At 40.5% G+C, this 22,222-nt stretch overlaps 1 protein-coding gene across 2 annotated transcripts in view; it reads right to left on the reverse strand.

Annotated features, from left to right (window-relative positions):
- MYL10 (myosin light chain 10) overlaps positions 1-21,118 on the reverse strand; it is a 53,395-nt gene extending 32,277 nt beyond the window's left edge. The window contains exons 1-2 of one of the 2 annotated variants that reach the window (XM_080365515.1): positions 18,515-21,118; positions 601-781 (exon numbers count right to left, since the gene is read on the reverse strand). The gene's annotated coding sequence lies outside the window, so the exon portion shown is untranslated. Of the gene's footprint in view, positions 1-600; positions 16,853-18,514 lie in introns of those variants that run through there. The other variant, XM_080365516.1, reaches the window with a different exon arrangement.
- Between the last annotated feature and the right edge of the window lie 1,104 nt (positions 21,119-22,222).

Raw genomic sequence — 22,222 nt, forward strand, 5'->3', positions numbered from 1 at the left:
AATTATTGTAAATAATGTTGGATAGAACCCAGAGCAGATGAAGGTAGGAGGATACAGCTCAACAAGAACAGAAGTGGTTTCTAATGAGAGAGGGAATATTTCACTTCTCAGCATGGCTATTATTATGTCCTACACGTTAATTCAGCCGAGAAGTCTTGAAGTAGCAGAATGAGTTTCTGTTCACTAAAGTGGCAGGCACTGGCATGGTTGCCTTTATTTCAAGTCTTCAGTTAATACTTTATTGATTCCTCAGTGAAGAAGTATACGATAAGCTAAAACCTGTGAGGCGCTGGGCACCTAACAATGTCTCCAAACTTGCACTGAAGGCAAATATCCCAGTCTAGTCCATTCAAAGGAGTACTTATTTCACTTTCAGTTTTATTTTTATTATTTCTCTATTTTTAATAGAATTGTGGGAAAGGATTTATCTTCTTGAAAAATAAGCTCTAATAATTCTAGCAGAGGTTCAGCCCAGGAACACCCATGGTTGGATAGTTTAGTAACCCTTCCCCTACAGTTCTCCTGGAGCTGTCCACTTTGACCTGAACTGTCCTGTTTTGCTGGTGAGTGACCAGCAAGTGAGTTGGTGTAGTGGTTTACCTTAAAATCTGGAGGTCTTTCTCTGTCATTTTCTATTCTGCACAGGTGGAGATCACTAGTCCTTCCAGCCAAAATGTGAGTTACTTCCTTCTTTCCCTACTGATGTCCTGCAAGGACTGCAAGGCAGGATTATTGTACTGTTTATGAGGATCTCTTCTAACACTGCTTCCCATGTCAAGAGCTGACAGAAAAGGAAGAGAAAGAAGACAGGAAGGGTGGGGTTATTATTTTCATACTGACAGAGGTACTGTACCCATGAGTCAATTCTTTGGTGGTGGCACTCTTAAGGCCTCCATCTCCATATAGGAACTTTGCATTCCCATACCAGCTAGAATCTTGAAAGTTTTAAGTGGAACCCTGTTACGGTTACATTCAGGAGTTACTCTTTAAGTCAAATACAGCCCGAGTATTTGGTTCCCTAAAGGATCAAACTATAAATCATATATCCGTGTTACATCTCCCTTATCACAGAAGCAGCAAAAATGTCCCACACTCCTTTTTCTGGATATTTTTCTTGTCACTTGTCCTACACATACATTTGCAGCTTGCTGTGGCAGCAACTGCTACTTTTTCTGTAGTTGTACAGGACCTAATAGAACAGAATCTGAGCCCACAACCACACCTTCCAGGTGCTATTGCAAGGCTGATAAATAAATAACTACAATCAACAGTAAAAGCTGCTTTTAGGCAGCATACTACTGAAAATGAGAGCAAAATTCAGGAAAGGGCTGAGAGCCTGCAGTTCTCATTGACTCCTGCCCAGGCTGTGGTAGCTCAGCAGCTCGCAGCATCTCTGAGGATTTATTCTACAGCATGTTTGCTTTTGCCTCCAGTGTGCAATGTGAGGAAGCCAGTAGTGTGACTGAAAACCACAGCTCCCAGCCACTTCTCCCCTCAGTGTTGAGTGAGAGAGTGAAAGCTTGCAGACTAGCCATTACCTTTCTTGTGCGGGTGTCGCAGCGGGAATAAAAACAAAACATGGAGCTGAATTTATTTCTAGCCAACGGAAATTTCATATTGAGGGTTACAGGCGTCCTGTGCCTCTTAAAAGCAAGTAATAAAATGCTGCTCTCAATTACAAATTGTATTTACATTTTAAACCCCCATATGGTTTGGTGAGGTAGAGGGAGGTTTCAAATGCATTAGCAGCAGCACTGTGCTGTAATTAGTTACAATTTTTCGCCCTTTGTAATGAACAATTAATGCCTCCACCTTTTTTTTTGTCTTGCAAACTAACCCTGTGGCTACACCAGGTCAATAGTCAGTAGACAAGGCACAACTCCTGCCTAATGCTATGAACCAAAACAAGGAAATACATTGAAATGACCATCTCTAAAAAGCCTCCTGTAATAGGATGCACACGTTAAGTACAAATTCAATAGCAATTGATTTTCTTAGGTAACGTCCTGGGCTAAGCTTTTCAAAATGTAGGGACACAACAGGAAAATGCAAAAATGCATGCGAATATGCACAGCTTCACCCTCCTGTGCTACAAAAGTGAAATTCTTTTCTCTCTGTCTTCAAGCAGTGATAAAGGCAAAGAACTCATTGTCTTACATGAGGTATAAATCTTGTGGCTGATCCGTGGCTTTTGCAGGGCCCATGTGTGTGTTCTGGTGAAAGCATGTTTTCAGGTGCAGTTCTGAACAGAAATGGTCAACATTGCTTAGAAGGCATCAAATATTTACACAGACTAACTACTCAACATTTTAGAAAACCTGCTCCAGATCACTGCTCTGACAACGTTTTTTCTCTTTAACCAGGCTAAGCATATATAGGAGATCACCTGTAAAGATCCCTGAGACCACCTACCAGCTGACATCATGAGCTGCCTTCTCAGAAGCCTCTATTAGCAACAATGTCAAAAGGTGTTTTGATATCAGGAAATGTTCTGTAGAAACAACCCTGTTCAGCTTTATTCAAAATCTGACACGGATCTGATAGAACAACCCTACTCTGAGGTTTGTGGGAGCTCTTGATGTGAATAGGGACGTTTCCTTTCTGTGTTCATAAATGTACATCCAAGTCACTGGTCCTGGCCAGTGTCACTTATTTGCACCAATGATACCCAAGCAGTGTAAGACTATTTCAGAAGGTATAAATGGGAAGAGTGTCTTTATTAGCTATGAAGTCAGTCTGCAGTTCTACTGGGAATGGGTGAGGTCCCTGAAGGGAGCTACTCTAGAAACATAACTAGCAAGAAAAAATCAAAAGAAATTGGGAGAAAACTCTGCAACAATGCTCTGACGTACAGAACAGATGGTTATCTCTCATTCCATAGGGATTATTGATGACAGATAAGAAGTAATAGGCTCAAATTGCAACATGGGAGATTGTAAGTTATGGACTAGGAAGAATTTCTGTCTGGAAAGATAAACAAGCAGAAGGTTGTCCAGAGAAGATATGGAATTTGAAGGGGTTTGCTAAACATTAGCTAGTCTGATTCTGCTTTGGTGTAATGATGCTCACATCCAGGTATTGCTGACCAAGTGTCCTGGTTTCACCTGGGACAGAGTTAGTTTTGTTCATAGTAGCTGGTGCAGTGCTGTGTTTTAGATTTGGTGTGAGAACAATGTTGATAACACACTGATGTTTTCAGTTGTTGCTAGGTAATGTTTATACTAAGCCAAGGACTTCTCAGCTTCTCAGGCCCTGCCAGTGAGAAGGCTGGAGGGGCACAAGAGATAGGGCAGGGACACAGCCAGGACAGCCGACCCAAACTAGTCAAGGGGGATATTCCATACCATATGACGTCATGATGTGTATATATAAGCTGGGGGAAGAAAAATGAGGTGGGGGACTTTTGGCATTATGGCATTTGTCTTCCCAAGTCACTGTTACATGTGATGGAGCCTGGCTTTCCTGGGGATGGCTGAACCCCTGCCTGATGATGGGAGGTGGTGAATGAATTCCTTGGTTTGTTTTGTTTGCGTGCATGCTTTTGCTTTACCCATTAAACTGTATTTAAATCAATCCATGAGTTTTCTCACTTCTACTCTTCTGATCTTCTCCCCCATCCCACTGTGGGGGGTGTGAGCAAGCGCTGGCCAGGGTTAAACCACAACACAAAACCTGAGGCCTCAGAGGTGACAGGATGTTCCAGATGTCTGAAGGTGAGAGAACCCCTGCAATACTTCGCAGGCATGTCTTTTCCTCATGTTCCTTCCAACACAGCAGTGACAGCAATACTGGAAAAGGCTGGGCCAGATCCATTGTTAGTGAAAATCACCTTTACAATTAGTAGAATCATAGAATCAAAGAATGGTTGGGGTTGGAAGAGATCTTTACAGGCCATCCAGTCCAACCCGCCTGCAATGAGCAGGGACATCTCCAGCAGGTCAGGCTGCTCAGAGCCCTGTCCAACCTAACCTTGAATGTTTCCAGGGATGGGGCATCTCCCACCTCTCTGGGCAACCTGTGCCAGTGTTACAGCACCCTCATTGTAAAAAATGTCTTCCTTATATCTAGTCTAAATCTACCCTCTTTTAGTTTAAAACCATTACCCCTTGCACTATCACAACAGACCCTGCTAAAAAATTGTCCCCATCTTTCTCATAAGCCCCCTTTCAGTACTGACAGGCCACCGTAAGGTCTCCCCGGAGCCTTCTCTTCTCCAGGCAGAACAACCCCAACTCTCAGCCATTCCTCACAGGAGAGGTGTTCCAGCCTCTGATCATTTTTGTGGCCTCCTCTGGAGCCACTCCGACAGGTCCATGTCCCTCCTGTGCTGAGGACCCCAGAGCTGGACACAGTTCTACAGGTGGGTTCTCACCGGAGCGGAGCAGAGGGGCACAGTCCCCTCCCTTGCCCTGCTGGCCACGCTGCTGGTGATGCAGCCCAGGGCACGGCTGGCTTGCTGGGCTGTGAGCGCACATTGCCAGCTCACGGCCAGCTTTTCATCCACTGGTACCCACAGGTTCTTCTCCACGGGGCTGCTCTCAATCCCTTCATACCCACCCCGCATTGATACCGGGGGTTGTCCCAAGCCAGGTGCAGGACCTTGCAGAGCTTTGAGTAGAGCTGTGTCAGTTTACCATGGCTAACCTGCTTTGCTTTTATTTATACATAATACATTTATGACACAGTGTCTATAAATAGTATTTCATTAATTTTATTGCTTATTTAGATGTTTCCCTAAAGGGCTAATATAGAGTTACTGTTGTGTTACTATTTCAGCTTCTGTTTTTCCAGAAGTTTAGTTTGCAGCTAAACCATGCAGTCTACTTGGAGCTGAGGCTAAGCTCAGAAGCTCGGCTTTGGATGAAGAGCACATTTGGTGTAATTAGATTTGTGGGTTTAAGTGTTTGGGGTTTATTTTTTTAGTGTATAACAGTGTAATAAAAAGAAATGGCTGTAATTTATAGCCCAGCATTTGGCAAGTGGCTTGTCTGGTCTAGGATTATTCTTGTTTTAATGGCAGAAATTTTAAATTTAAGTTAGAATTTCAAAGAACATTAGTACCCACAACCAGGGCAGATGTTCAGTGCTGCCAAGCTCAGGCATTCAAAAATCATGAATCAGGCGTGAAAATACCAATATTGACCTAAAATAAGAAGACACAGACACAAACTCACACTCATACACCCACATGGATATACAGGTACCTCTGAATAAGGCTAATGTTTAATTTTGTATCAAATTCACTCCTGAGGTAAACTTACTCTGTTTTCATATAGAATGTGATATTTGTGACATCGAAATGAATCTTATAAACAAAAACTTTTGATCTTCAATTAAGTATCTTTAAGGCAATAAAATGAAAACTATTTTTATTTTGCTTAATAATCAGCAATTCCCAATGAGAACATGGGACTAAATTATTCCCTATGCCACAATATTGCATCAATTTAGCTTATGACTTTGTGTTTCTGTTTTTAGTATTCTGGTATTTGCTTTCCATATGAATTTATTTCCAAGCTTTTCTCTACAATAATGAAAGCTCAAAAATTCCTATTTTGATTTTCACACAAACTAAGATTCTCTAATCATCTAGCTTCAGGGACTCTAGGCTTAGGAAGAACACCAAGCATGATAAGAATCACAAAAGAATCAGGAGAACTATGAATAAGGTGTGTTGTCTTCCTTTATCAAGAAAGCTCAAACTCTGCTTTCTTTGCAAGAGTTCAATCCTCAGCATAACAAATACCTACTCATAAAGAGAATCTCTTAAGACAAGAGCTTTCTGAAAACTATAATTGTGCTTTCAGGTGCTGAATGCCTTTGTAGAGCAAATACTCATTAGATGGTACAGACAAATACCAGCATAACAAAGAGAAAATTTTAGTCAAAACATATTATATGAGTTACCATGTACACTGTACTCTGGTACTGTAAACACATTTAGACATGGTGAAAGAGGGGCCCCTTTCAAACAGAGTACCAACCCAGCTTGATCCAAATCTACCCAGAAGCAACAAAACAGTGTGCTACTGACTTCCACTGAACCTTGGACTGAGTGAAGGTAAGCATATGAAGAAGGCTTTGCAGGACTCGGAAGCCTTTTGAGAGCATGTCTTGCATTCAGGCACAATGTGAAAAGTGCTGACTGTATCCCACTGTCCTAGTGCAGAACACCACAGCATAGACTGATTTACTCTGTTTTCTTAAAACAGAAGTCCACTTGCCTGTGTTATTGTAATCCAAAGAAGTGATGCCTTGGTGCTGAAATACAGAGAAGCAATGGCACATTAACACCATGTTGCTGGAATACATCAGAGCAATTGTGCTCTAGTGCTGTATTACTTACTACAGGGCATCTCAGTAACAACATCACAGTAATGCTGAGTACTCCTGCTGAGGTGAAAGAAACATCTTAATGGGAGACCCTGACATTTTTGCAGACCCATCTACATTCCTTCAAATCAACAGAGTGATTGCCCTAGCATGAGGTCAGAAAGAGCTGTGTAAAAACATTCAATCACAAAAAAGTCCAAACCCCAAGTCAAAACATAACTCACAGGGGTATGTGAAATCATACTGGGCTTTGAGCTAACTGCATTAACTTAGAAAACAATCAGGGGTAGTGAAAGAAGGGCATTTCAGAGTTCTTCAAGAAAAGCCTTAACAGTATTCTACTATCGTGATTCTACAGTGGTTACAGAGCCATTCATTTGGAAACATTAATGCAAAATGTCATTTGTTCTGGCTACTGGGTCTGAAGCTACCAAGGCGTGTAACTGTTTATTCAGGTTTTAAAGCAATACCAATCCTCTAGCCAGGCCTGGGAAAATTTCAGCAGACCCTCTAACAGAAAGAATTACCTATACAATAGAATGGCACAAGATAAACTGAAATACTAAAAAAAAACATGAGCCCATCATGGAAATTCTCTTTCCAGTTCCAGTGGCAACCTGCTGTTTGTATTGATATTGTATAAATACAGTGTCAGCTAGAGATTAAACCTTGTACCACCATAGTTGTAACACTGCAAGCCTTTCTTTTGTCTCAGTCAAATCTCAGTCAGTGTAAGAAGTCTACAACAGAAAGTCTGTGCAAAGTAAGCCAGAACGTAAATACACAGCAGTCATCATGTAGAAACTCAAAATGAGAACTAAACATACAACAGCCTACTCCACTTCCAAAGTTTGCACTTTGGGAAACCATGCATACTAGCCAGTCCGGTTTCAATTCACATTGAACAGCCTCTGCACTGAAAGCAACAGAGATTTTCAGTCATCTGGCCTTTAAACTGCAAAAGCATTTACATGGGCAAGGTCTGTCTTTTGTCTGCAACAGAAGAAAATACAGATTTTATTCAGAACTTCACACGGAGGTTTTGGATTCATTTTGCTTTAAAATTTGTTTCAACCTAAAACCTTCAGGCTTGATTCTTACAGCTTGTAAAGTCATTTACGTCTGTGCAGAGTGGAAGAAGCTTCCTACTGAGAGTGGTAGGTAATCCGTATTCACCTTTACAGGTGCACAATGGTTATACAAAGCTTATATCCCAGTGCCTGCATGTTACTGCCCTGTGTCTCTGTGCAAATCCACCTTGATCGGTAATGCGGGCTAGCATGCCGTACTGTGAACATGACTGGCTAATGTGCTGGCACGTGTCCTGTTCTGCCATCCCTGCCGCGAGGCACATAACCTCCTGCAGACAGGTAGGGCAGACAATGCAGAATATTAATGTCTCAAACCACTTTAGTTAGAGCAATCAGAGTTCATCTGTAGAGGCAATGTGACTTGCCCAAGTTCTCAGCGAGCCGGTGACAAACACTGACAGTAGAATCTGTCTTCTAAGTCCCAGAGACCAAGCTCTTGCTGCTTGTTAATATTTTATATTACTTTTATTCATTAGTATTTTTGCTTAAGTGCTCTGCTAGAGACATCTACCTCTAGCAAACTCGAGGCAATCTCTTTCAAGTAAACCTATGATGTTCACAACAATCCCTTTGTATTTAACTGGGATTTCATGGAAAAGTTGTGATTTCACTAAAAAAATGCAGAATATTTACAATGCTTGTTGGGGATTTGGGTTGCGGATGGTGGTTTTGGTGAAAAAAAAAAGAGTGAAATGTGATTAATCAAAACAATCCTGTTTCTCAAGGAAGACTTTGAATATTTTCAGATTTCCAGACTAATTCAGAAAGAGAGCAAATTTTGTGTCAAAACATGTAAAAATATGACTGTTCATATTTAAATGTCAAAAATAAATATTGTGTCAGTTTGTGAGGAACTGCGCACAAAGTAAACAGCAGCAAAATGTGAAAATCTTATCATGAAGCACATAAATATTACTTTTTACCCAGTTACACAGTTCAGTCATCAGATGCCACAACACAGCAACAAATTCAATGAATGTGGATGGGAGAATCCCACCAGCAAGATGCTTAATCTCTAAAAATTAGAAATACTTCAAAATGTCAGAATGAAAGCATAAAGGGCAAACAGACTGAGAAACCATGCTGATTCCAGTACTTCCTGAAAATGTTGTAACATCATCTGCAAAGTATCCAAAAGAGTAGTTACTTCTTTTTTAAAAATGAATGCACAAAACTTTGCCTGGTATGTTGCTGTTTTTTCTGTTGGAAGTTGTTTTGTTCTGTGTCTAAAGGGCGATTCCCATCCAGTGCCCAACACACAGCAATGAGGTTAAATTGGTTTGGATGATATCAGCTATATGTAATTAAATCAGCAGCCCATGTCTGATCCTTTCTGTGACCATGTTAGGTGTTAAATTAAGGTCTGATTAAAAGTGTGCTGCTGCAGTTAAGGTCAAGGACTAAAGATCACAGGCTTTGTTTCATCTAATAACAATAAAGACTGTCTGGCTGCCAAATACCACAACAGCCCCGGTTCTCCTATCAGACTGCTGTCCAGCTAGAGGGATCTGATTTCACTGGTATCCCTTTTTAAACCCTACTTCTAAGAGGGTTTGTAGCTATTTCATCTGTATTAAGCAGCACTGTGTTACCCGAGGCTATACGGTACGTTCTATATGATCAAAGCACAAATGCAGCAGTTTCTGATGAAGAGTTATCGTGGCTGAGGGGAAAAAAAATATCAAGGAAGGAGAAAAAAGATACAGTGCTAGAAAATACCAAGTCATGCCACCAAAGTAAACACCCACAGGTAAGTTCATAACGTGAGACCACACAGTGGTGGAAACTGTGCACATGTGTTTGCTGGGAACAAATCACAGGCTCGCCCCACCAGAAGTCAGCAGGAGAGATGTGTCAACTGGGATAGATGAGAGATAACAGCAGAGTGGTGAAGAGAAAAACCAGCAACTTATTTGCAGGATGAAGACAAGAACTGGTGCATAAGAGCTTCTCCCTGCATAAGTGTTTTCCACAAAGATAGGTCCGGAGACATGACCGGAGCAGTGGTCTGTTATGTGAGAACAAAATTCCTAGTAGCCCAACAAAGTGTTCTTACAAAACATGTCCATATTAATCTCAAATGAATAATGAATGGAGGGTGCTGGGACATGTTAGTTTCCTGAAAAGGAGGGTGGAGCAGAGTAAGAAACCATATGGCCCCAAAATAATCTCTCACAGACACATCTCATTTTATGTTTCCATACTTGGGGTCCAATTTCAGAGCAGATACTGATTCATTTTTCAAGAGTCATCTGAAGTGTTTTTCATTTGCTCCTAGTACTTAATAGACTATTAATAGAACACTCTTCATACCTGGAAGGACAGTTCTGCTATTCTGTGAGGCTGCGCACAGAAAATTCATCATAGGGACGCACTAAACACACTAAAGCCACTCCATATTTAGGAAGTTCTTTGTGAATTGCGTTGTACATGTGATCAAAAAATTTCCTTGAGGTGTCTTGATGCTTTGCATTTCAGGATCTGAGCTATAACCTCTCTGTTTCCTAACAAGCTCTGAGTGAATCCCAAAAGATTCAATGATGCTGTTCAACACGGATTAGCTTCCAACTCCTTATTGTTGCCACTGAGCTACAGATCTCTGCAGAACAGGCTTTGCTGTGTGAGTTCCCAGACTTCCTGGAATCTGAGTTGTATCAAAAATACAGTGAACATCACAAAACAGCCAGGTGTGAAAAATTACTTCTCCATGTCAACAGAAATATATTCACCATTGGGAGTCAGTGCTTGAACTGGAAAGTGACCTTTTACTCAATTAAGAAATTCCTGTACACCTTATTTCCCACCTATTTGTGAAAACACTATGACATCGCCAGCAGAATTGTGTGATAGTTGTGGTCCAGCCTATCTTTCTAATGATGAGAAACTTTTTCTGTACCACTTAAACTTCAGAACACCAGATTTCCAAAAAATCCAATCAAGATAAAAGGGCAAGTCTGGTTTGATTTGATTCACCTCCTGATCATGCCTCTTAGTAAAATTTACAAGCAAATATTGTATGCAGTTTTATTTCAGTGTTAGAGACTGTGGTCAAGACATTTAACTCATTAATTTAAGACTGAATATACCCACATTGTCTAGATGACGGTGCTGAGCAGTCCTGAGTCACTGCTGCTAGTCAAAGGAAGTTGCTTTTGGAAATGATCATTAGTTTTGAAAATGAAGCCACTGTTGATGGTGTTGATTGCTACCATTTTAGATACCTAAGTCTGCATCCAAATCAAATAAAAAAAGTTCAGTGGAGGTGGAGGTCAGAACAGTGCAGCTCAGCCACTTGCTCTAGTACAGGAATGACACAAGAGCATCGTGTCCTGACATCTTTGGCTTCCCAGGCTGAATGACCAGGGACCCAGTTCACAAGCAAGTGGCCTGGCAACAGCTCTTACCATGAGTCTGGAGTGAACTCAGACTCCTGCTTTTGACTCTGAAGCTGTTGATAGAAGGATTGCTTTTGAAAACTTTCCAGCCTTGTCTTGGATAGCTGCATTACGTTATCTCAGTATCTGCACTATTCCCTAAACTACACTTAAGCCTGTGTAAGAGGGATTGTTATACATATTATGGTAGTGTCATTTATTTATTTTACGCAACTGGAAAATTTAAGGGCAACCGCTTCACTTCTGTGCTGTGCAGATTACAGTGTTCACAGTAACACCTGCTTACTGGACAGACAGAAAAAAAGCCCTTATATTCCTTCTTTATTGCAATTTATTATTATAGCTTGAATGGTTCCTAGTGACTTCCTAAGATTAATGTTAATATTCTGACTAATAGTCTTCCCTCTGGAGTTTTATTATGGGTTTTGAACATTCATTTCATTTAACATACACATGGGAGCAAGTCTGGTGGTTCCAAAAATATTTGTAGTTGGAAATCACAGTGATTTTTTGTTAGGCTCAGTGCCAAAGAAATCACAAATCAGAAGTCTGTTATAAAGTAGTTCCAATTTCTTGGCATCAAAATTTCTCTTTATGTATATGCATAGTGTGATGTTTTCCCTAGCTGTATGGCACTGAAGATTTACTCAAGAAATGCATTGCTTATCTATTTTTCAAGGTTTCTGGTGGAACTAGAGTTTGTCTAGCCGACTGGGGATTCACAGGGATTTTATGGACTTCCTGTGAGATACAGAGACTGCCCATTGGGTATGCATCTTTCTCTATCACAGCTGGTGTTTTTGAACCAAAGTGTGGAGTAGAAATTTCATCCCTGATTTTTTTGGCTGGATTGATTGTTTAGTCTAGGAGCACTCAAGTAGACTTTCTAGGTGCTGGAATTGCTCTTTTTCTTCAGTCAGCAGCTGATGTTGCATGGTGTACATCAGTCTAGATTCACATCTTAGTGAGCAAAGATTTATGTTTGTCCTAATGCTCCTTGACATTAATGAGTATTACAGATTTGTATCCCCATGGATTAAGTTGAGAACATACCCCAGAGTCTGTGTGGTGTTTGTCATTAGGGCATCACGCTATTAAAACCAACAGAGAAATTCCAAGGGTAAAAAAGTAGGAGCTTTTCTCTGCTGGAGCACATGTAACAGATACACTTTAAATCTTACATTTCCAGCCCTCTCACACCAATTCCTGCATTAATTTTGGTTGTTAATGACTTCAAAGAAGAATTGATTGCCACTTTTAAGACATTTCCCATAACAACATTATGGGAAATATTTTGCTGGCAGAGAATGTTCCTGTAGCTCTATAGTGCTCTCTAATTAAGAAACTTCTATATAGCTGGGGGTGAGAAGAGTGTATTTTTTTTCCCGTCAACTAGCTATTTCAGGGATTGGATCAATACAATGGAATGACCCTGTACACTCCATTACCCAGGGATTGTGACTCCTCAATGAAACATTATGGATCCTATGGGATGTGCCAGAGACAGTGGCACAGACACACCCGATAGCCATGCATCAGCTACCAAAAGGATATGCTAACTCTGGCTGCATCAGGTCAGGCTGGTTTCTGCAGATCTGTGCGGATGTGTTTGCTCTCCACTGCCCATTGCTCCAGGTTTTGGGTATATTTCAAGTGCAGGGCTGCATGGACACAGCTATATTATCTGTACATCTAGGGGACAATTCAAATGCAAGCCAGATAAACCATACACGAAAAACAGACTCCAGGATGTAATTTCAGTCTCCCTTGAAGCCCCATGTAAAACTGACATTTCGGACAGACTCAGTGCAGAATTACCACACCCCCACGATCTACCTACAACAAACAACTCTGGAGTCAGGATTCTTGGATTTTCTTTACAATATGCCAGCCATGGAGTAGAGATAATTACTGTGTGTCTTGGTTGATAGGAGTTTTCTAGGCTGACTATCATCACACATGAGTTTTATTAGCCTTGTGTAATCCTGCCTATATCAGCTAACTGCAACACAGAAATAAAAACTTTATGTTTTCCCCCAGAGCCACTTGAGATCTTTCGGAGAAAATTTTCATAGGAGAATTTTGATTTATCTGATTTGAAAGCAATGGTTCCCGGATCAGTCACTTCCAATGAAACATACCCATTTCTCCCTCAATAAAAGGGGGATAACAATACTAACAGAGATTTCTAAAATACTTTGAGTTCTGTGAATATAAAGGACTGTCTGTAAAATGTTTAGAAAACTTCAAAAAAAGGTGCTACATAAATGCATATTTATTGCAGTACTGACATCCTCGTGGCAGCTCTGAATGCAGAATCAAAAGCAGAGGGGGCAGAATATAAGTCAGAATAAGAAACTGTCAGCCTTTAGCCTGTATCTTAAACTGCTTTGAAACATTGCAGACATTCAGAGAATCTAGTTTGCCAATATTGTATGTGCTACAGTAATCACACCAATCTGGAATATAAATTTTCCTTGCCCCTTCTGAGAGAAGGTAAAGCTCTTAGGGATATACACAAATGGAGATCTAATCCTACAAACTCTAATGCCTTTACCTAATGTTAGGCAGTATGGTTGTCCCACTGCCTTCAATGGCTCTACTCAGATGCATGTGTGGAAGTGTTTGCATGATTAGAAGTTAATACTAATAAATGCACAGCTCATACAAGATCCCTGTGTAAACAACCTATTTCTGCATGCAAGTGATGATTTTATTGCTGTTCTGTAATTCTGTGTAGTGGCTTTGTGAAGAAGTCTTATATTTTCTAAAGCAGTAAAATGTTTCTGATAGTGTTTTTCATTGCCAGCTCTTCAGGGACTAATTAAGAGAAATATCTGTTAAATTTATTCATTGCTTGGTTCCTTGATAGCAAGAGGCACCTGGTGTAAACATTAAAAAGAAAAGCAGGCAGCAGCCAGACCTCATCAAATATTAGATGCATTAGGACATTTTATTTATAAATATGAAATTGCTTCTAATGACTTCAAAAGGAGGAAATGCCAAGAAGAGCATAATATGAGCAAGCTCAGTAAACCTGTCATGAAGATGCCTAAACCCACAAAAATCTAGAAATTGTACTTTCTCTGCCTTTTTCTCTCAAATAGTAAGTGGCAGGTCCAGCTGCAATTAGCAAAATTGTATGTAAAGGACTCCAGGACTAACCAAAACAAGCAGCAGATGAGGCAGAGCATCCAAAAGCATGGTCTGCACAGAAAGCACCATCAGTTGTTACTCAGAAAATAGCTCATTTATACTGAGTTGACTGATTCAGTGAAACAAATCCTGAATTTTGACCCCTGTGATTTAATGCAAAATGCTTAAGGATCAGAAATCCATCTTTCTTTTGGGACAGCATTTAAGCAGACATTTAACATTAAGCATATGCTTTATATTCACTTGACTTTACTTTCAAAAATGCTTAGCAGTGTTCCTTCTTTTCCCACTACAGGCTTCAATAAATCAGGAATGAATAGTGAGTCAATACTTGATAACTAAGAATGCATTCAGCACTGTCCCAAATAAAGACGCAATAAATTCAGTAGACTAACAATACAAGCAAGGAATAACAATAATTGTCTGAAAAAGTTCTCTCTTCATGAGGCAAAAATCTAAGATTTCGTCTCAAGGCACTGTACTGCAACAAGTTCATTCACAGTAATTTGAGAAAGGTATTTCACATGAGTGAATTTGATGTTGGTAAGATCATTGTCCAGTTTTGGTGGGACGAACCATAGCATCATTTCTCATTATAGAGAGTTGAAGTTTTGAGCCAGGTGTAATACACATGACTGTGTCCAAAGTGGTAGAATGATTTGTGTTACAGGAAGAATTCTCATTCACTACTACCCAGGAACTCAGGAAAAGTGCTAAGCAAAAAGGAAGTTTGATGCAAAATTATTAAAGTACAAACTGATCTTAATAAAGCATGAATGAGAACTTCATTCTAAACTAACGTCCTATGTGAACTTCTGAGACAAGCCACAGACTGTATCAGGTCTACAAAGGACTTTCCTATTTAATTGACATCTTTAAGAGTCAATTGGACACAATTGTCCACACACATGTAGTAATTGCTTTAACCCTGGTTGGGATGAAAAACCTTTCAGTAGTTGTTGTCCTTGCAGAGAACAGTATCTAGATAAGGAGAGTGAGGAAAGTAGGCAGCAGCTGTCCCACCCATTTTGAAGCATCTCCTATTTTCTGTTTTAGCACTGTACAGCCTGATCCTGTGGGCAGGGGATACAACAACATGGTCATAGTGAAGGAGAGAAATTAGGAGACCTGATGCAAGTTTTCTCCAGAGAAACGGCGTTTCTTTGCTCTGCCCTGAAGAGGCTTTCACCTGAGGTGCCAACAGAAACCACAGGCCCATTCATGGAAGTCTTGGGCTAACTATGAGCCATAATATTATGAAGACTGGTTTAGCTCATGCTGCTATTGAAGGAGAAGGGAGCACAACTGGAGGTGCTGTTAACAGCTAGCACACTTTAACTGGATGTATTTCACCTGAACCTACCCTGTGCATAACCTATACTGACCCATCATGGTAATCAGGCTGGTGTCTTTGGCCTGCAAAGGAGGACATTCTTCACATAGACAGCAGAGCTGGCTCTCCACTAGCAGCAAGTCTAGAAAAGAATTAATTGGGCTTTTTTAGACTAGGGAATGGTGTTTTGTGGCCTCCTAGAATACCACAGGTGTGATCTTTTCAGAGGGTCATTTCCCAATTTTAAAGAAGCAGAGCTTTGTTGACTTCTTCAATCACATCAGAGGTGTCTCATTACTAGGGCAGGAACTTTTCCTCATGCCCTTGCAAACAAAACAAACAGATATCAGTTTTCCATCCTGCCCTGACCTTTGGAAGATGTCATCTCTGCCAGTACTGCACTTTCTGGCCCTGGAGAGACTTACCAATTCAATCCTGACTCTAAGGGAACTGAGCCACCTACTGAATCTCCATCACACTTCCTACAGGCTAACACCTGTGTTTTCCTTGGAGGTTACCCCATCCAAGAACTAACCAGGTCTGACCCTGTTTAACTTAGGAGATCCAAGCAGCAGAATTGCCCAGACCTCCAAAATTAAATATGAAACATACCACAAAGACTCAGAGGAGTCCAAGAACAGGGAACTGCAGCCAGGGAACACAGTCCTAGCTCAGAACTGCTGCTTGCAAGGTACAAGTACAGTATGCTGTAGCATGAATTCTCCAGTCCAGGTTTTAAGTGACTTCAGTGGCAGGACCTTGCTAGATGTAGGATGAGAACAGGTCCAGACGAGGGGGAGCAGCAGAGACTGTAACTTATGAAATAACTCATTCCTACCAGCCCTGTATGTGAGGCTTCTTCCACCAAGCCAGGTGACATTTAACCACAAAAATATTTAACCTGCTTTTACAAGGATGTGTATCATTGACTATGATAAAATACAGGGATGTGGGAGAGTCAGGATGCAGCTTTTCCAGTGCAACTCCATATAAAGAAAAAAAAAGGCAATAAAAAGGAGGTCTTGACATAAGAAAAACATCCCAATGAAATCCTGCCTTTTAATCTCAGCCACAATCTCTCTTCTCATCATCTTCCCCACTTTGTAATCCTCTGCTGCACTTAAGTTTTTTGTACTCGTTCACTTTATCAACTTCACCTGTCTCAAAAGTCAATTAAAAGCAGAGGCCACAGTTTTAAAATACAGGCAAATGAACTGAGACACCAAACTTCTCCAGAGGTACTGACTAATCAGAATTGTCAGTAACTTCAAAGCAATCAATAGGTGATCAGTGCCTTTAAAAATCACTGAAGCGCTTAAAGAGGAATGAGAGGATAATACTTTCAAAAGGTTTTGATTAAAGAGTATTTTACTTTCAGAAGTGATTTAGGCACTTGGGAATTCAAGAACTACTTTTAAAAAAAATCAAGTGTCTTCTGAAATGCATGATTGTATTTGTGAATGGTATACACATACCTCTTCTGGTAACATATACTTACCCAGAGGTTTACAACATTGTGCCTTCAATGTACCTAAATCCTAGCCCAAGACTGGTCCACCAACACTCCAGTGGAATCTTAACTTCCCACATTTATTGCCTGAGGAAAACTCAGTTCAAGAATGACTTAAAAACCATCAGACTGATTGCCACTGAACAACCTGAAGAAAGACTCTCCTGCATTTTACTAATGCCTCTGCTATGTGGAAGGCCCTTGTGGAAGAATACTTTTTTCAGACCTTCTCCTGTTACCGTTTTTTTCCTGACATCTGTTCATCACTAAGCCAACAATAGATTCAGTGTCCCACCATGACGTATATGAGCTTCTAGAACACTTTATGAAGAAGGAAGAGATTGCTAAGTATACAGAGAAACAGGCAGAGCTAATCATGTCATAGCTTAAGCCAGCTTGTTGATATAGGAGGCTTACAGCTGTCATTAGTGAAATGAAGAAGAGGGCCACTAACATCAACTCGCACCAGCAACAGCTATAGATCAGGAAAAAAAAATCTAACACATGGCAGCATTTTACTGCTGAACTGTTGGCCTGAAATTCTGTTAATATTTATCAAATGTGCTGATCTTTAACATTTGGATTGCTGCTGGTAGCAAATAGTCAAACCAGCCTGAGGCCTTTACAAAGTAAGTGTGTTGACTAGCTCGAGTAAGATTAAAGCTTAGCAAGCCCTCCTACCAATAGTTCAAAGGCATCTGGAGCTAAAGGGGTCAATCAACTTACACCTCTTTGGTTTGAGCTATCTGGATTCTTTAGCAGCTACTGAAGGCAGTGGGGAGGCTGGGACGCTATAGATGTGGTTTCCATACAGCATACATATACATTATGAATTTGGTCAGTGTCTTCGACAAAACAGCTTGATCTTGCCTGTGGCATAGAGTCTTCTAGGTCACAGCTTTTCAAGCTCCCAAGAGGTACTCTGCCACCACCGTCGCTGCCCATCACTGCACACTAAGTTGGAACAGTTAACTATGAGCACAGTGGGGCTAGTACCTTTGAAACACTGGTTTCAAGCCTCGCTCCTCCTTGGCAAGACACATTTTCAAGAGAAAAGTACACACCATTTTCTCTTTCAGTGTCTCTAATTAGGAAGAAGGCTTTCTTCTCTCTTCAGACAGTTTCACAACAGCCTAGCTCCTGTGACCTTAATGAAGCTATCCTCATACTGTCTCCAGAAGAAAAGGTGATTCAGAGCCACTAGGAACTTAGCACAGACGGCCGTGCATCAGATCTGCAGCACCGTAGATCTCTGCTGTGTGACGGTCAGAAGACTGACCTCTTTTGAGCTGTTTTTTTCATTAGTCTTTGAGTAGACTGAATCTGGAAATGGTGACAGCAAGCAGTGCTGGCATACTGGACAGTGCCTAGCATACCAGACTGTAATACTGGTTGGAATCTTAGATACTATGATATACCAAGAGAGAACCTATTCCAGCAACTGCAATTGATTTTTCAAGGTAAACTTCTTATTGCCCATGTTAAGCTACAGATTACTTTTTTTAGAATCTCTTCTTTGATTGAGTTGAACTCTTTCTTTGGAATAGCCCTTGTTTCCCTCCTTTATTTAAATAAGGTTTGAACCGCATATTTTTATTGCATTCATTTTCTTTTGTTTTTCTTTTGCATGGAGAACCAGTTGGCTTTCTGTTCTATAATACCATACACCACTCTTAATACAATACTAGCAACCTACCTGGTTACATCCAAAATATTTTTTTCTCAGTTTGCCTCCTGGCCTGAAGTGCTGCTTAGAGCTTAGATCTCCCTCACTGCAAGAAGCTTTCCCCTCTTCTGCTATTCATCATAGCAATTTCACATGCTCTCTTCAGCTGTTCTCTCCATGGGCTGGTGAAGCTGGTATGGTTATTATCCTCTTTATCCTGCACAAAGTAAAAAAAAAAAAAATTTATGGATAATACTAGAGACCACCCATACAGCAAGAAAATTTGAGAAAAAACAGTTGTTTTCATGCTTAGGGCAGTTCTAAGCATGCATAGCTTGGATTAGACAGTCCTTCCTATTTGACTTCTGTTCCTTAGTAAATATTTGTAACTTTGCTGATAAAGCAATGCTGGATTTCTCAGCTGTGTTTCCGTGTGGACAATAAGCTGTGGGACTGGAGTATGGGATCTCAGTCTATAATGAGCTTTCTTGAATAGTTATTTGTTTCATTGTCTGTCTTGGTCATGAAAAATCTGTTCAGGAATCAAATGGCAGAACAAAGTCTCTAAATACAGCTGCTTTGCTGTATTATTGATTGCTTGTGAGGCCCTTGGGAATAGGTGATCCAGACTCAAAGGCATTAAAACTTTTTTTTTTTTTATTGTGACCTAAATGCAGACAATTCATGTATAGAAAATGTCAACATTGCAATGTTTTTTTAAAAACTATTATATGATTCCTATTTAATGCATATTATCTTTGCTTCAGTCTTGTTTTACTCATGAGCAAAACACATGAGTTGTTTGTGCCTGCCCCATCTATGCATACTAGAAGCTTCTGGGGACAGTCACTGCATACTAGGATAGTTAAGTGTTATGATCATGTAAACAAGCACAAGCAATAATAACCTGAAGGAGGGCGTAGTGTGAGTATGTGCCTGCCTGGGGCTTTGAAGCACAGGGAGTTGAGATGTAGCTCAGGACAGCCCTCAAGCCAGGATACATTGTGTGACCAGCAATAGAACAATTCTGGTGCAGGGCTGCTGACCCATCTGAATTCCAGCTGGGAAAAGATGTTTACTCTGAGGTCAGCGTGACTGGCTTGCCTCTGACCCAGCTTTCCATTTAGCAAAATGCATTTTGCAATGGGACACCCAGAGAATTGTCCCCACCTGTCACCTGTATATTACTTTCCAAATACCTGCATACGCCTTTGGTGCACATGATCTGCATCCTACAACTAAGCTACAGGAAGGTTTGATTCTTGGCTCAGAGGTCAAGACTGTTGGCCACTTCTAAGTTCACTAGTTCCTTCCCAACAGAAAAAAAAAAAAAGCAAAAAAAAAAGCCCTAAAGGGAAAGAGACATAGAAAGATAAGGATGACTTCAAACTTCCGTTTTACAGCTTTTTCTCTTTCTGAACTAGTAACAACCCTAATTGCAACCCTTTTGCCCACAGATCTCAAAGTGCTTTTTTACAAAGGCAACAAATGTCATTGACACCACTTTACAGCTAGGGAAACAGGAGCACAAAAGGGAAAGTTATTTGTCTAAGAACCCTTGGATAGACCTACAGCAGAGGTAGGAATACAAACAGTAATCTGCTAACTAGGAAAGCTGCCCCACACCCGCTGCATATAGTAGTCACATTTCTAATGCAAATAAAATCTTTGTTTAGCATTCTTTGTCTTCCTGCTAGGGATAAACCCATGCAAGACCTGTTTAGACCTCTCTGACCCCCTTATCTCTTCTTTCTCTCCCTTCTCAACATACACATTCCCAGCTAGTTTTCATCCGACAGTGAAAGTCTCTTTTGGGATGGACTTAAGGGTTATATTACTGAAGTTTCTTTTTCTAGGCTTCTTTCTTATGATATTGGCTCTGATATTTAAGAGACAAATTTTATGTTTTGTGCAGAGCAGGAAGATTAGGCACGTGAGAGATTCAATGTGTTCAATAGGTAGTTGAGACAACATCTTCTATATAAAGATTATTTCAAAATTGCACTTGGTGCAAGCTGCAGTTGAATGCACTATTTAAATGCAGTCTTAGCTTTTTGCAATTTCCTGCCCAGAAAAGCTGCTGTCTATCTGTTTTGAAATAAAAAGACATAAACGTTGGGAGGATGCAAGCGGTCAATTGACCTCATCAGTGCTCATGCTAGTCAGGAATTTTCCAACAAGACCTTTTTTTATTTTGTTCTGGTTTGTTTTGTTCTTTTGAAGGGGGTGCAGAAAATGCTGATCTCTCAGAACTGAAACTTTTTGTGGGAAACACATCAGTTTCAACAAAACACTTGCTGGGAAGAATCTTCCAGCCCATCTTGATGAACAAAACCTGACTGGGAAAGGATCCCAGCATAACCAGCAGTCCAGTGGTTAGCACACTCCCTGGTGAAGTGGATTTATACCATGTGATAAAGGAAAGATGGAATTGGCTCCAAATAAAGCAGAGGAAGGATTTGACATAGTATTCCTACAGTCATTGCAAATGCCCCAACTCTGGGTCATTGTCTCTCCTCTGCCCAAGGGAATGGGTCAGAACCAATCCAACAGAAGCAATTGTGCTTAACACAATGATCTTAGTTAAGAAGGTATTGTAGACCATAAACATGAACCCCGGTCTCCTACATCTTAAAGGAATACCCTCAAAACCAGGCTTTGGCATATATTGAACTAAACCTCTATTCTGTTCACTTGCTCTCTCTTTAACAAGTGCTTTTATTTTTATTTTGATGAGATAAAGGTTCTAAAATATCCACTTTTTTTCTGAAACAGATATTTTGCTTTGTAGCCAGCTTTACTCAGCATTTTGTAGAAGGGAGCCCTTGGTCTGATACCAGACATTTAACATTTGCCCAACTTAATGTTTTCCATTGCAACCATTTCTAAAAAAGCAACCGATATACACATAATGAGAAGCATTTTCTATTACCTCAATAGACTGTGAATCAGACCCCAAATTCTTTGACAGTTCCCCAAAGTGTGCTGTTGGGTTTGTTTGTTTGTTTAAGAGAAAATAAAAAGATATGTTCTTTAGGATAAAACATCATTTAGAGAAGCACGGCAGGAGACCGCACAGGAAAGGTCAGTGGTCTGCTGTTTTGCCTTCCGTACATTACTGTTTCTTAACATCTTATTTTTCTGTTCCTGGTCTCAGAGAGAAACTGACAGGAGTTGTGCAAGATCCTTGCACAGCTAGAATCAGATGATCTCTTTGCTACAGCTCTGTAGCTACTGGAGAACTGGTTTCCACTCCTTTCAGCTACTCACTGTTCCTCACTATGGTCTTAATTACTGCAAAATAACGTGGGATGTATCAGGTGAGTGAAAATGAGTGAGGTGTCATCAAAAAAGGTTTCAAATCACCAACACCCAGTTTCTGACAATGTCAAATGCTCCCCAACACAGATAGTAAATAAATTCAGGAAGAAGTGAAAGAAGGGAGAAAAAGGAGGAATGTGCAAACGTGCTAAAGAATACTGTGACCTCCTAGTATTGAGGGAGGCAGGGACAGGTTTTCTCAGAGGGCCCGAGAGACACCTATGATGTAGGGAAGGATTGTGAAATACAGACTTTTATATCCCTCTCTTTGGCTGAGGCCAATAATTAGAACCCTCTTTCCAAAATGGCTCAGGCGCATAGAAGCAATGATACTGACAATTGTTTCTTTAACCTGTCCAACAGTTTCCATTTGTAAAGAAGCTCTTTTCCAACCCTATCAGTATAAACTAACACTTT

The sequence above is a fragment of the Falco punctatus genome (assembly GCF_963210335.1).
Source record: "Falco punctatus genome assembly, chromosome: 1".
NCBI classification, from domain to species: Eukaryota; Metazoa; Chordata; class Aves; order Falconiformes; family Falconidae; genus Falco; species Falco punctatus.